Consider the following 16991-nt stretch of genomic DNA (forward strand, 5'->3'; position numbering starts at 1 on the left):
TATGAACGGACATCTTGTCTTTATAGTGCATAATTAGACATACAACAAACATTTGATACATCAGCACGTCATATCAAAAGTAATGGTCAACAAACATTTGGTAAATGGAATGCACGTATAGGTGACATTTTAAAACATTTTAATATTTTATTTGCATTTTTCTGGGTTCATATGAATTTGTTATGAATTTTCAAAGTAATGGTCAAATAACTTTGACAAGACGAAAGGGCATTCGGGCGACGTAAAATGCCTTTTTAGGGGCAAATTTGAGCACAACGGGTCACAGTTTCTTGCCACTGACTAGAGGCGCCCGTTTTTAAGCGAAAAAAGATCTCAAAGAACCCAGCTGAACTGTACACGGAACATAGGTTCAGAACATAGTTCATTGCGTACGCTGTATACCCCATACCCCCTCCCTCGTCACCCACAAAACTGTTGCAGAGTCCTCCGCCCAGAATAAAAGCATCTAAACGCCCTATGTGCTGGTTCCTGAATCCACTCGATTGCACTGCAACTTGCCGAGGAAGATGCGCTGTACTACATTTGATGGTTAGCGTCCGCCGATTCAGCAATCCCGTGAGATATCTCACGGGGAGGCACAGTTTCTTTGTCGATCGGCTCTCGCACAGCCAGCGTCTCCGCCCCTCGGGATCTAATCTGATCTCTGCGACCGTTGCGTGCATGCGTACGCAGAACCAAAATTGCATTATTAGGACGCTCTGGATTAGGATGGAAGGGTCCAAAGGTTTGCCCCAGCAGCTAGTACAGTGTAGAGAGTGAGAAGGTGGCGAGCTTCGTCTGCACTCTGCGTCGCCGCGAGCGGACAAGGCGCCCGTGACCTGCCTTCCTTTGGAGCTGGTAGATGGAGAGGCTAGGCCTGGCTGTGTTGAGTGTGATAGATTAATCGATCCGCCCGGAGATTAGCAGGTGTGTGACCCATGCATGGTTTATTAGTAGGGACGAGAAGACGGGCAATTGATAGTTCGGCTTAACGACGAAAGGAAGCACATAATAGGATGACCCCTGGTTTCCTGATGAAGCGATGAATCTGTCCGTAGCCGTGGAAGGATGCTTGCCATGCATGAATTAATGGACGGACGATGAGGTTTCGCGTACGCATATGCATGTGAGATGTTCTCGTCTTTGTTAATGGTGCTGTATTGGCAGCTCAGGTGTCGATGTCAAGTATACCGGTATTAAGTTGATCATTCTGCCCGTCGTAAGAGTCACACGTTCGCGCACAGGAGGATGACGTAGAGTAAAAATCTAAGATGTTGGATTGAACCTACGGATTGTGCCATGTGGATGTGGTCGACTGGCGCCGGTAAACTGTTAGGATTGCAGTATGAAAGCCGGCCGGTGAAAACATTTGTAACCTTAGATCCCGAGCTTCTCTATACAAGGTCCGCAAGCTGCGTGAGCATCTTTTCAAGTTCTCAGTTTCTTCGATCAATGTTGGTTTTGCGATCTACAATGGAGGGAATGTTTCATTGCCTGAATTCAATCTTGGTTTTCTCCTTTGGGGTTTGAATGGTCCTAAGAGCATCTCCAGCCGCGCCCCCAACAAGCCCCTCCCCCCCCCCCCCCCCGACTACTTTTTCGGCGCCGGAGCCGAAAAAACGCCCCAGTCGCGCCCCAGGACGCCGAAATCCGCCGGTTCGGCCTGTTTTTGGGCCCGGCGATCGCAGGCCGAACCCGGCGCACTGGGGGGCGCTCGGGGGCTCCGGCGCAAGGGAAAAGCACGGCTGGCCCACACCGTCGGGCGAAAAGTCAAGTCTTTCTTCCCGAGTCGCCTCCCACCCCCGCGCGCTCGGCCGCCAACAGCTGTATCCCGGCGTCGCCCACCGCCCGCCACCGCTAGATAGCCCATCCCCGCCAGAAAAAGAGCAGAGATTTCGCCGAGGCAGCCCCTCCACCAGCAGCTGGGCGTTTTTTTCGCCGTTTCCGGCCACGGGGGGGGGGGGGCAGTTTAGCGGCGGGTAAGCGCCCACCGCGCCCGCAAGGTGTTCGGCGATGGACTCGGACGACGAGGAAGCGCTCGCTGCGCTGCTAGAGGAGGAAGCCGAGGCCGACGTCCAGGAAGAGGAACATCTCATGGTGCTCGCCGCCCTCGCCGCCCTGCTAGCGAGCAATGAAAAGCCGCGGCGAGGTGGCTCGGCGCCGGGGCGGATGAAAGCAAAGAACCGGCATCGTCTCGAAGGCTATTGCATGCTCTACTCCGACTACTTCGCCGATGCTCCACTGCACGGCGACAAAACATTTCGGCGCCGTTATCGGATGAGCCGAAAGCTCTTCCTCATGATTGTGAATTCCATCCAGGAGTTCGACAGCTACTTCAAGTGCAAGATGGATTGCACTGGCAAACTTGGATTCCCCTCGATCCAGAAGTGCACGACAACAATGAGGATGCTTGCATACGGAGCTCCCGGTGATTCACTCGACGACTATGGGCGCATGGCCAAGTCCACCACCATTGAGTGTTTCAACAAGTTCTGTCGGGCAGTGGTGGCAGTGTTTGGACCGCAATACTCGCGAACACCCAATGCGGAAGACACTGCTCGGATCCTAGCACAGAATGCAGCAAGAGGATTTCCTGGGATGCTTGGAAGCATCGACTGCATGCATTGGAAATGGAAGAACTGCCCATTTGCTTGGCAGGGGATGTACAAAGGCGCCAAAGGCGGTTGCAGTGTGGTACTTGAGGCGGTGGCCACACAAGACCTCTGGATTTGGCACTCCTTCTTTGGTATGCCAGGAACTCACAATGACATCAACGTGCTGCAGTGCTCCCCCGTCTTTGCCAAGCTTGTTGAAGGTCATTCTCCTCCGGTGAACTTCGAGGTCAATGGGCGGCACTACAACAAGGGGTACTACCTAGCTGATGGCATCTATCCTAGATGGTCTACATTTGTGAAGACTATCTCAAACGTTGTGCCAGGAGGCAAGAAGTCCCACTTTGTCAAGGTGCAGGAGGCTTGTAGGAAGGATGTCGAGCGGGCATTTGGTGTGCTCCAATCTCGATTTGCTGTTGTCTGGTACCCTGCTCAGACCTGGTCGGAATATTAAATGTGGGAGATCATGACTTGCTGTGTCATCTTGCACAACATGATCATCGAGAGCGAGCAGGAAGAGCCAGTGTTTGACACTGAACCATACTACAGGCAGGGTCCTCTGGCCGAAGTTGATCACCAGCTACCGGCAACCTAGACTGCCTACCTCAGTATGCGTCAGGAGATCCGAGACCCACAGGTGCATCATCAACTGCAGCAGGATCTGGTGGAGCACCTATGGAGGCTCAAGGGCGATGCCGGGCTCGACGTGTGATGAAATATGAGTTTTTATTTGTTGAACTATATAATTTTGTATTGAATTATTTGTTGTTGCACTATTTTTTTGAACTATTTGATTTTCTGTGATGATGTGATAAAAAAATATTTATGTTAAGAATTCAACGCCGAACCACGACGAACCACGCCGAATATGGGCCGATTCTCGCCCATATGGGGCATTTATTCGCTGAAAGTGGACCGAAAACTGGGCCAATATCGGCGCCTGGGGGCGACGGCTGGATGCCCAACCGCCCCCAGCGCCGATTGTATCGCCAGCTCGCCCCTAGGCGGCGATTTTTATGCCTCCTGGGCGGGGCCAACGGCTGGAGATGCTCTAAGTTTCGTTCCCTTGCCGATCGTGAACAAGATAATGGGTGGACCTTAGTCTCGCAATCAAGAAATGTGAATTCTTTTGCTGATGCAGTTCATGCACCAAGATTCTTCAACCAAGCCTCGATGTCGTCTCAGAAACATAGATCTCGCCCCACTCAATCAACAGTGGCAGTTACTACGGTCTTTGACCGGCTTCAATTTCCGGAAACGGGCAATAATGAGGCGGCAAATCAGCGAATTCTAAATGGCCCAGCAGTTGCCTCTGGTCCTTTGGCGGCCCATTCTTATGGCAAGGCCCGGCCAACTCATATTGTGCTTGTTGTCTGCTGACGGGCCACGAGAGATCGGGCTGCAAGAATAAAATCCGTTGCCATAATTGCAAAAGGTGGGGACATGTTGCCAGTGACTACCGCTCGAACTTCCGCTCCCTCGCATTGTCAAATCAATTGACTGCCTCATTATCTGCTACTGCCGCTGCAGCCCCCGTTAATGGTGCGATTCTAGTGCCTCAATCGAGGAATGCCATCGATTGCCTCGGCAATCCAAATCCCAGTATTATTCCCCCACCTAACAATACTACTGCTACAGAGCCTCATCCTGCTCGCTCTTCCCCTCTTCCACCTCTGCCGCCGCTAACCGTCAGCAGGCTACTACAATCTTCAAAGCAGGAGGGAGAGCTCGTTCCACGCGCAATGGCCAACTTCCTGTTTGATCCGACGTTGTTTCTTCCACCGCATCATCAAGCAATCCAAGTGGAGGGGTGACCTGCTAGAGTGAGGGTAATCTCTGACCCTGCTCTGCCACGGCATGAGGATTGGGCTATAGTTACCATTGTTCCTATGCCCAACCAGCAAGTTCATTTTCCCAATGTGAGGCAGATCATTGGTGAGTTTCTTACTCAAGTAAAGCACCTAGGGTTTCAAGAGATTTGCCAGTGCCCCTTTGGCCAAGCTTATGTCAGATTAAGATCGCCTTTTGATCGTGATGCTCTGGTTCTGCAAAGCCCTCATGTGCATGGTGATGTCCATATTATCTTTCAGAGGCATAACCAGGGCCTTAACTGGAGAAATCTAGAACTGAATAGAGATATTTGGGCTTTGTTGGTTGGTTTCCCATTTGATAAGAGGGAAATGCATGAACTAGCTAATTCTATCAGAAGTTTTGGTAAGATGCTGCTATGGGACAGGGCAAGGAGCACACAAGCAGCTCTGATGGTTAAAATTAGGGTAGAAAATATGAGTGATGTTCCTGTCAGTATTGTTGTTGGTGAATCTGATGATCCTAATGCAGAATCTTGGACTGTACCTGTTGTCATCATCCAGCAGGAGCAATTGGGTGGAGGGCCACCAGATGAAGATCCAATACCTGTTGATGGAAACCCTCATCCTCAGTCTGCTAACAATTTTTTCCATCCTAATCAGCTCAATCATTTCATTGGGCCTATTCAGCAACACCAGGCTCAAGAGGTTATGGGAGGTGATCCACAGAACTTCCATCATCAAGCTATGCAACAGAATGCAGCAGATGCTGATCAAGAGGAAGATGATGAGGAGCTTCCTGGCTGGGGGCATTGGGCAATGCCAGTAGAAGATGATGATCGCATTGACCAGGAGCTGGAAGAGGGAGAATTCATGGAGCTTGCTGATCTGTTTCAGCCTCTGGATGAGCAGCAACAAATTAATCTTCCTGATATGGATATGCATAGTGATTTGACCCTATCTATGGGGTCCAATGGGGTGGAAATTGACATGCTAGAAGCCAATGCACAACCAATTTTGGAGGGAAATGAGTTTTTGAACTTGTTGGGCCAGGCCCAAGTTGGTATTCCAGACCTCAATTTGGCCCTTGGGCCCATGCCAGTTATGCCACAGGAAGTCATTCAACCCCAAGCTCAGCCTGCCTTTGCTCAGCCTACCTTTGCTGCTCCTCTGGACTTTATAAACCTGCTGCCTCCTGTGGGACCAAATGTCAGAGTTGGTCTTGATCTCAACCAATCACTACTGGAATTAGCTTATTTGCCACCTGCCCACTCTTTGCCGTCCGCTTGCTGACGGCAAAGAAGGTCTTTGCCGTGAGCCACGCGAAAACGGGCGGCAAAGATGTGGCTGATGGCAAACAAGGTCTTTACCATCAGCCTGTTCTTTGTCGTCCGCTGGCTGACGGCAAAGAATCTTTGCCGTCCGCTAGCAGATGACAAAGAGGTGGGTGGGTCCAGTTATTGTTTAACCAACTCAAGCCCACCGGCCCCACCTCTTTGCCGACCGTTGGCTGACGGCAAAGAGGCGGGTACGTTAACAGTCGTCCCGCCCCCGTCCTCTGTCTCTTCTCTCCACTCTCTCGTTCCTCCCCACCCACACTCGCGCCGCCGCCGCCGACCCCGTCTGCCTTAGCCGGCCGCCCCGCACCCCTCCCGTGCCCCCCGACCTCCACCGCACCCCCGCCGCCCCTTCCACATCGCCCCGCCCCCCTCCCCTTCGTCACCATCCCCCACCCACACCGGCCCGCGCCGCCGCCGCCGACCCCGTCCCGCGTAGCCGGCCGCCCCGCCGGGCCGCACCCCTCCCCGACCTCCACCGCGGCCCCGCCGCCTCTTCCAGGTCGGGCAGCCGCGCCGCAGCCGTCCCCGCCCCGTCGCCGTCCCCGCCCCGTCCCGCTGCGGCCGTCCGGCCTCCCCCTCCACCGGGTCGCCGCCTCCTCCAGCGGCCGCCGCAGCCGTCCGGCCTCCCCCTCCACCAGGTGAGCTCCTCCCCCTTTTTTTGTTTAATTAGTTTCTTTTTGTTTCTTTTAGTTTAGTTTCTGTTTTAGTTATAGTTATAGTTTATTTTATTTTATTTTAGATTAGTTTTAGTTTATTTTAGATTAGTTTTAGTTTTAGTTTATTTTATTTTAGTTTATTTTAGATTAGTTTGAGTTTTAGTTTAGAAGAAGAAGTAGAAGGAGGAGGGAGGAACAGGAGGAGGGAGAAAAAGAAAGAAGAAAAGGAGAAGAAGAGGAAAAAGGAGAAGAAGAAGAAGAAGAAGAAGAAGAAGAAGAGGAGGAGGAGGAGGAGGAGGAGGAGAAGAAGAAGAAGAAGAAGAAGAAGAAGAAGAGGAGGAGGAGGAGGAGGAGGAGGAGAAGAAGAAGAAGAAGAAGAAGAAGAAGAAGAAGAAGAAGAAGAAGAAGAAGAAGAAGAAGAAGAAGAAGAAGAAGAAGAAGAAGAAGAAGAAGAAGAAGAAGAAGAAGAAGAAGAAAGAGGAGAGGAGGAGAAGAAGAAGAAGAAGAAGAAGAAGAAGAAGAAGAAGAAGAAGAAGAAAGAGGAGAGGAGGAGAAGAAGAAGAAGAAGAAGAGAAGAAGAAAAGGAAAAAAGAGACCCCGACCCCGACCCGACCCCCGACACCCTGACACCTCGGCACGACACCCCGACCCCGACCCCCGACACCGTGACACCACACCCCGACCCCGACACCCTGACACCCCGACCCCGACACGACACCCCGGCACGACACCCCGACACCCTGACACCACACCCTGACCCCGACCCCGACCACCGACACCCCGACACCTGACACCCCGACCACCGACACCCTGACACCACAGCCACCCTTACCCCCAACCCCCGACACCATGACACCACACCCCGACCCCGACCCTGACACCCTGACACCCCGACCCCGACACGACACCCCGGCACGACACCCCGACCCCGACACGACACCCCGGCACGACACCCCGACCCCGACACCCCGACACCACACCCCAACCCCATATATATTTGTGTTGATCGGGTGTATTTTTATTATGTTCATGATTATGATACACTTAAATTATATACATATTATTATGTTCATGTCAGGTATCCAAATTTTTTATGTTGTACTAATTTCGTTTACTTTTTTGTCATTGCAGGTGTTGACAGGATGGTGGGCAAGGGTCCAGAGCGCCCCGATCCTCCTGCGAGCGCTACTGGGAGGGGTGGTTCGATTATTCCAGCCCAGCCCCTCTGGAGAGTGCTGCTAGACAGTATGCAGACAACTGCGGCAGGCGCTTCTTCGGCTTGGAGAGGTCGGGGGAGGACGAAGAAGCCTGCTAGAGGTGGACGTGGCAGCGGGAGAGGTAGGAAGGCTGTTACGCCTTCCTCGCCGCCACCCTCAGCTGATTCACCCGACCACAGGAGTGGTCCGTCTGACGTGGACCCGTCTCGGACTCCAGTCCATGAGCCTCCGGTCGCTGATCCTTCCCCCCACCAGACTCGGGTCGCCGATCCTTCGCCCCACGTGAGTCCGGTCCCAGAGTCTTTGTCCCAGAAGACTCCGGTCATGGGGTCTTCGTCCCAGAAGACTCCGGTCACAGGGTCTTCGTCCCACAAGACTCCGGAGGCTAGTGGCCCGGAGGATGGTAGCGAGGACACCTTTTCAGATGATAGCTACAGCGACGACGAGCTGGTTGAGAAGGGAAGGTCTACAAGCGTGGCTGTACAAAGCTCCCGCTCGTGCCGACGACCCCCGACCAGAGGTGGTTGATTGCGCCTAAAGGGTTGAAGTGCATTTACTATTTTTTAACCTTTTGACTTCATGTTCCTTCAAATTAATATCTAATGTGTTGGCCTTGTCATACTGCAGGGGCTGGGTACGCCCCTGTGGTGTCCGTAGGCCCAACCAGGTCCTTGGTGTGCTTTGCCGGTAGCACTTCCCTGGGTGGGTCACGTTGCCCGGTGAGGGTCAGGTTCCACAGCTAGCACTGACCTGAGAGCTGTACTCGGTTGCCCCGGCCCCGCCGGAGGAGAGGGTCGACGGTGTCTTGTGCGAGACGGTGGCCGACATTGTGTTCCGTCGGTTTTGGGTAATTTCTCCTTTACGGAATTAAAAATCAACACTACCTAGTGATTGTACTAATCAGTGTTGTCTTGTTTGATTGTAGACCTTCTACAGTGTTTCAGAGGGAGAGCAGGAGGCCGCGTGTATGGTTGTCGAAAGCGAGTGCAAGCACCTACTTCAGAACTTAAGGCACGAGGCTCGGGTGCAGGCCGTTCGAGACTACTACGCCTCGAAGGGTATTAGGAGGGGCAAGAAGAAGTGTCGCGGCAAGTTTCTGAGTAAGGAGAAGTACATGCAAGTAATTACCTATTCTTAAGGCTTTGAACTTAGTTCTCTTGATTTGATTCATAGGCGTAGCGCTGAAATTTCTCTTGACTCACTTAGGTGCCCCCGAGATGGTGTGTGGATAAGATGGATTGTTGGGAGGCGTTGGTGGATGCGTGGTGCTCTCCCAAATGGAAAGTCGAACACCAAAGGGCCAAGGATAAGCACGACCAAATGGAAGGTGTGCCACACCATCAAGGGAGCTCCAACCTGTTTGAGTACGGGGATGGGTATGTGGTTTGCTACATGATTCATGCAATTCATTCTTCATGCTAGCATTTATCCCTTCCAAAATGACTTAATTAATATGCTTAGTTAGTTAAAAAATGGCATAACTACCTTCGATAGCTCAATAATGACCTAAACTAATCTTAGCTAGTTCATTCATGACATAATTAGCTCAAAATGACATCATAACCTTAGATAGCTCTATAAAATGACTTAATATGCTTTAGTTAGTTAAAAAATGGCATAAGAACCTTCGATAGCTCAATAACGACCTAAACTAATCTTAGCTAGTTCATTCATGACATAATTAGCTCTAAAATGACATAATAACCTTAGATAGCTCTATAGAATGCCTAAATATGCTATAGTTAGCTCTAAAATGACATAATAACCTTGGATAGCTCAATAATGACATAATTAGCATACTTTGGTCAAAAAATGGCATAATAATCTTGGTTACCTCGAAAATGACCTAAACTTAGCTTATTTTCCTCGAAAATGACATAATAACCTTTCTTAGCTCCAAAATGACCTATTTACATAGCAATATCATTCTTCATGCTAGCTTGAGCCCTTAACTAATATTTTGTTCCTCTCTCTCTCAGGCGCACCACCACAAGAAGCCTGTGCCAGGTCTGTTCGACCTCTATGGCATGGACCATATGGCCCCGTACAAGAAGGCCAAGCCATTCACGGAGTTTGACCTAGATGATCCAGAGAGCTTCACCAACAAGACCTCCCACCACAAGCTTGTGAGGTACAGAGACGAGGGGAAGGCGAGGAAAGGGGGGACTTTAACCCGAGCCAGGATCCTTTTGATACAGAGCTGGTGATGATATCTGGTGGCGGGAGGTCCCATGGCTCTCAAGCCATTGGTGATGGACTGATACGTTGTCCTAAGACTCTACCGCAGATCAAGAAGCGCCTGAGTAGCTCTGATCCTGGGATAACGCCTCGTGCACGGCCCGCGGAGATCGTCAGGGCGGTTAGTTATATGGACTCTCTCGCCTTTCCTCCATTACATTGTGTGTGCGTCCGTCGATGATTACAATGCTAAGGAGGAGTGGTGTGTTGCAGGCTATTGTTGAGAAAGAGAGATTGAAGACGAAGGCGCTTGTGGAGGAGGCAAAAAGGGAGGCACAAAGGGAGGCGGCGGAGAGGGAGAGGGAGATGGAGGAGAGGACGGCTAAGCTGTTGGAGGAGGAGAGGAACCGGAACGACAACGCTAACCGGGCCCTATACGAGCTCATCGTGGTACGTTTGTCGTGCATATTAGCCCAATCATGCACGTAATGTTCGCATTACTATCTAATATGACTGACTCGTGAGAACCAAATGTACAGACCATGTGCGAGAAAAACGGTCAGGCCCCTCCGCCGATGCCCCAGATTGCTCCGGCGACCACGGTGAGTTTGATTTGAATGGTCGTTGCTTACTACTATTCACATTTTAGTTTGCGAACTTGCTAACGAGACATTATTGGAAATGGTCTTTGGTGCAGCATGGCTCCCGACAAGCATCGACCACTCCTTCTGCCAATGCCGGAACCCCGACCGGTCCTTCACCTCCGTCTGGCACTGGCGTAGCCCCGACCATTCCTACACCTCCGTGATAACGGTATTTTTCTTCTTATTTAGCGTGTTTAGTCCATTTATGACATAATTTAGCCTATTTAGTCCACAAATGACATAATAAGATGAAGAAAATCAAGGAAGAGGAAGGAAAGAAGGAATAGGAAGAGAAGAAGAAGAAGAAGAAGAAGAAGAAGAAGAAGAGAAGAAGAAGAAAATCAAGGAAGAGGAAGGAAAGAAGGAATAGGAAGAGAAGAATAAGAAGAAGAAGAAGAAGAAGAAGAAGAAGAAGAAGAAGAAGAAGAAGAAGAAGAAGACGAAGAAGAAGAAGAAGAAGAAGAAGAAGAAGAAGAAGAAGAAGAAGAAGAAGAAGAAGAAGAAGAAGAAGAAGAAGAAGAAGAAGAAGAAGAAGAAGAAGAAGAAGAAGAAGAAGAAGAAGAAGACGAAGGAGAAGAAGAAGAAGAAGGAGAAGAAGAAGGAGAAGAAGAAGAAGGAGAAGGAGAAGAAGAAGGAGAAGAAGAAGAAGGAGAAGCAGAAGAAGAAGGAGAAGCAGAAGGACAAGGACAAGGAGAAGGACAAGGAGAAGGAGAAGGAGAAGGAGAAGGAGAAGGAGAAGGAGAAGGAGAAGGAGAAGAAGAAGAAGAAGGAGAAGAAGAAGAAGAAGAAGAAGAAGAAGAAGAAGAAGAAGAAGAAGAAGAAGAAGAAAAAGAAGAAGAAGAAGAAGAAGGAGAAGAAGAAGAAGGAGAAGGAGAAGGAGAAGAAGGAGAAGGAGAAGGAGAAGAAGGAGAAGAAGAAGGAGAAGGAGAAGAAGAAGAAGGAGAAGGAGAAGGAGAAGGAGAAGAAGAAGAAGAAGAAGAATAAGAAGAAGAAGGAGAAGGAGAAGGAGAAGAAGAAGAAGAAGAATCTTCTTCTTCTTCTTCTTCTTCTAGTCTTCTTCTTCTTCTTCTAGTTTTCTTCTTCTTCTCCAAAATGAAGTAAGATCTAACTTATATCTCATAATATGCTTAGTTATGTCAAAAATGGCATAATTAGCTAGGTAAGCTAAAATGGACTAAATAGAAGAAAAATTAGCTCCATTTTACCTAAGTATGTTTACTTCTTCTTCTTCTTCATTTTCTTCTTCTTCTTCTTTTGATTCTAGTCTTCTTCTTCTAACTTTCTTGTTTCCCATTTTGCAGATTTAATTCACTATATGGAAGCTTGCATGGATGGAGTGCTTGTTTCCCTTTTCTTTTTTTCGTTTGTATCGATGAAAAATGTGGAACTTGTTATATGGATGCATGGAACAATGTGTTGGATGAACATTGTGATGTTACGGTAATATGTATGGATGGAACTCTGTTTCTTATTATGTATGTATGTTGTCATGGATGGAGCTATGTGTTGGATACATCATATGTCTGCTGTGCATGTGAAAAAAATATATGTATATTTGTGTGTGAATTCCTGTGAAATTAAATGGATTCAAATAAAAACAAGGGATATGTAGCCTGTTTGCCGTCCGCTAGCAGACGGCAAAGAGGACACGTGGCAGCTACCTGTAAAACCTGGGAACACTGGCTGCCTATTTGGTCACTTTGTCGTCTGCCAGCAGACGGCAAAGATTCAAATCATGTTGCCGTGCGCTGGCGGACGGCATAGCTGGCCACGTGGCAGCTGTTGGGGAACGTAGTAATTTCAAAAAAAATCCTACGCACACGCAAGATCATGGTGATGCATAGCAACGAGAGGGGAGAGTGTGTCAATGTACCCTCGTAGACCGAAAGCGGAAGCGTTAGCACAACGCGGTTGATGTAATCATACGTCTTCACGATCCGACCGATCCAATTAACGAACGTACAGCACCTCCGAGTTCAGCACACGTTCAGCTCGATGACGTCCCGCGAACTCCGATCCAGCAGAGCTTCACGGGAGAGTTCCGTCAGCACGACGGCGTGATGACGATGATGATGTTGCTACCGACGCAGGGCTTCGCCTAAGCACCGCTACGATATGACCGAGGTGGAATATGGTGGAGGGGGGCACCGCACACGGCTAAGAGATCAAGAGATCAATTGTTGTGTCTAGAGGTGCCCCCCTGCCCCCGTATATAAAGGAGCAAGGGGGGAGGCCGGCCGGCCCTTGGGGCGCGCCAAGGAGGGGGGAGTCCTCCTCCTAGTAGGAGTAGGACTCCCCTTTCCTAGTCCAACTAGGAAGAGGGAAGGGGGAAGGAAAGAGAGGGAGAGGGAGAGGGAGAGGGAAAGAGGGGCTGCGCCCCCTCCCCTAGTCCAATTCGGACTCCTCATGGGAGGGGGCGCGCCACCTCCTGGGCTGCTGCCCTCTCTCTCCCCTCAGGCCCACTAAGGCCCAATACTTCCCCGGGGGGTTCCGGTAACCCCTCCGGCACTCCGGTTTTCTCCGAAATCACCCGGAACACTTTCGGTGCCCGAATATAGTCGTCCAATATATCGATCTTTTCGTCTCGACCATTTTGAGACTCCTCGTCATGTCCGTGATCATATCCGGGACTCCGAACTACCTTCGGTACATCAAAACACAAAAACTCATAATACCGATCGTCACCAAACTTTAAGCGTGCGGACCCTACGGGTTCGAGAACTATGTAGAGATGACTGAGACACGTCTCCGGTCAATAACCAATAGCAGAACCTGGATGCTCATATTGGCTCCTACATATTCTACGAAGATCTTTATCGGTCAAACCGCATAACAACATATGTTGTTCCCTTTGTCATCGGTATATTACTTGCCCGAGATTCGATCGTCGGTATCTCAATGCCTAGTTCAATCTCGTTACCGGCAAGTCTCTTTACTCGTTACGTAATGCATCATCCCACAACTAACTCATTAGTCACATTGTTTGCAAGGCTTATAGTGATGTGCATTAACGAGAGGGCCCAGAGATACCTCTTCGACAATCGGAGTGACAAATCCTAATCTCGAAATACGCCAACTCAACAAGTACCTTCGGAGACACCTGTAGAGCACCTTTATAATCACCCAGTTACGTTGTGACGTTTGGTAGCACACAAAGTGTTCCTCCGGTAAACGGGAGTTGCATAATCTCATAGTCATAGGAACATGTATAAGTCATGAAGAAAGCAATAGCAACATACTAAACGATCAAGGGCTAAGCTAACGGAATGGGTCAAGTCAATCACATCATTCTCCTAATGATGTGATCCCGTTAATCAAATGACAACTCATGTCCATGGCTTGGAAACTCAACCATCTTTGATTAACGAGCTAGTCAAGTAGAGGCATACTAGTGACACTATGTTTGTCTATGTATTCACACATGTATTATGTTTCCGGTTAATACAATTCTAGCATGAATAATAAACATTTATCATGACATGAGGAAATAAATAATAACTTTATTATTGCCTCTAGGGCATATTTCCTTCAGTCTCCCACTTGCACTAGAGTCAATAATCTAGTTCACATCGCCATGTGATTTAACACCAATAGTTCACATCACCATGTGATTAACACCCATAGTTCACATCGTCATGTGACCAACACGCAAAGGGTTTACTAGAGTCGATAATCTAGTTCACATCGCTATGTGATTAACACCCAAAGAGTACTAAGGTGTGATCATGTTTTGCTTGTGAGAGAAGTTTAGTCAATGGGTCTGCCACATTCAGATCCGTACGTATTTTGCAAATTTCTATGTCAACAATGCTCTGCACGGAGATACTCTAGCTAATTGCTCCCACTTTCAATGTATCCAGATTGAGACTTAGAGTCATCTGGATCAGTGTCAAAACTTGCATCGACGTAACCCTTTACGATGAACCTTTTGTCACCTCCATAATCGAGAAACATATCCTTATTCCACTAAGGATAATTTTGCCATTGTCCAGTGATCTACTCCTAGATCACTATTGTACTCCCTTGCTAAACTCAATGTAGGGTATACAATAGATCTGGTACACAGCATGGCATACTTTATAGAACCTATGGCTGAGGCATAGGGAATGACTTTCATTCTCTTTCTATCTTCTGCCGTGGTCGGGCTGTGAGTCTTACTCAATTTCACACCTTGTAACACAGGCAAGAACTCTTTCTTTGACTATTCCATTTTGAACTACTTCAAAATCTTGTCAAGGTATGTACTCATTGAAAAAACTTATCAAGCATCTTGATCTATCTCCATAGATCTTGATCCTCAATATGTAAGCAGCTTCACCGAGGTCTTTATTTGAAAAACTCCTTTCAAATACTCCTTTATGCTTTCCAGAAAATTCTACATTATTTCCGATCAACAATATGTCATTCACATATGTTTATCAGAAATGCTGTAGTGCTCCCACTCACTTTCTTGTAAATACAGGCTTCACCACAACTCTGTATAAAACTATATGCTTTGATCAACTCATCAAAGCGTATATTCCAACTCCGAGATGCTTGCACCAGTCCATAGATGGATCGCTGGAGCTTGCACATTTTGTTAGCACCTTTAGGATCGACAAAACCTTCTGGTTGCATCGTATAGAACTCTTCTTTAAGAAATCCATTAAGGAATGTAGTTTTGACATCCATTTGCCAGATTTCATAAAATGTGGCAATTTGTTAACATGATTCGGACAGACTTAAGCATCGCTACGAGTGAGAAAATCTCATCGTAGTCAACACCTTGAACTTTGTCAAAACCTTTTTCAACAAGTCTAGCTTTGTAGATAGTAACACTACTATCAGCGTCCGTCTTCCTCTTGAAGATCCATTTATTTTCTATGGCTTGCCGATCATCGGGCAAGTCAACCAAAGTCCACACTTTGTTCTCATACATGGATCCCATCTCAAATTTCATGGCCTCAAGCCATTTCGCGGAATCTGGGCTCATCATCGCTTCCTCATAGTTCGTAGGTTCGCCTTGGTCAAGTAACATGACCTCCAGAATAGGATTACCGTACCACTCTGGTGCGGATCTTACTCTGGTTGACCTACGAGGTTCGGTAGTAACTTGATCTAAAGTTTCATGATCAACATCATTAGCTTCCTCACTAATTGGTGTAGGAGTCACAGGAACCGATTTCTGTGATGAACTACTTTCCAATAAGGGAGCAGGTACAGTTACCTCAACAAGTTCTACTTTCCTCCCACTCACTTCTTTCGAGAGAAACTCCTTCTCTAGAAAGGATCCATTCTTAGCAATGGATGTCTTGCCTTCGGATCTGTGATAGAAGGTGTACCCAACTGTCTCCTTTGGGTATCCTATGAAAACACATTTTTCCGATTTGGGTTTGAGCTTATCAGGATGAAACTTTTTCACATAAGCATCGCAACCCCAAACTTTAAGAAACAACAACTTTGGTTTCTTGCCAAACCACAATTCATATCATCTCAACGGATTTAGATGGTGCCCTACTTAACGTGAATGCAGTTGTCTCTAATGCATAATCCCAAATGATAGTGGTAAATCGGTAAGAGACATCATAGATCGCACCATATCTAATAAAGTATGTTATGACGTTCGGACACACCATTACACTGTGGTGTTCCAGGTGGCGTGTGTAGCGAAACTATTTCACATTGTTTTGACTGAAGGCCAAACTCGTAACTCAAATATTATACCTCTGCGATCATATCGTAGAAACTTTTATTTTCTTGTTACGATGATTCTCCACTTCACTCTGAAATTCATTGAACTTTTCAAATGTTTCATACTTATGTTTCATCAAGTAGATATACCCATATCTGCTCAAATCATCTGTGAAGGTCAAAAATTACGATACTTGCCGCAAGCCTTAACACTCATCGGACCGCATACATCAGTATGTATTATTTCCAATAAGTCACTTGCCCATGAGGCATGGTTCGCAAGCATCAAGTTATTCCAAAAGCCCGTCAGCATGGAGTTTCTTCATGCGCTTTACACCAATATGACCTAAACGGTAGTGCCACAAATAAGTTGCACTATCATTATTAACTTTGCATCTTTTGGCTTCAATATTATGAATATGTGTATCACTACGATCAAGATCCAACAAACCATTTTCATTGGGTGTATGACCATAGAAGGTTTTTATTCATGTAAACAGAACAACAATTATTCTCTAACTTAAATGAATAACTATATTGCAATAAACATGATCAAATCATATTTATGCTCAACGCAAACACCAAAGAACACTTATTTAGGTTCAACACTAATCCCAAAAGTATAGGGAGTGTGCGATGATGATCATATCAATCTTGGAACTACTTCCAACACACATCTTCACCTCGCCCTTAACTAGTTTCTGTTCATTTTGCAACTCCCATTTCGAGTTACTACTTTTAGCAACTGAACCAGTATCAAATACCGAGGGGTTGCTATAAACACTAGTAAAGTACACATCAATAACATGTATATCAAAAATACCTATGTTTACTTTGCCATCCTTCTTATCCGCCAATTACTTGGG

This window comes from Aegilops tauschii, chromosome 4 (assembly GCF_002575655.3).
Source record: "Aegilops tauschii subsp. strangulata cultivar AL8/78 chromosome 4, Aet v6.0, whole genome shotgun sequence".
Taxonomy (NCBI): Eukaryota; Viridiplantae; Streptophyta; class Magnoliopsida; order Poales; family Poaceae; genus Aegilops; species Aegilops tauschii.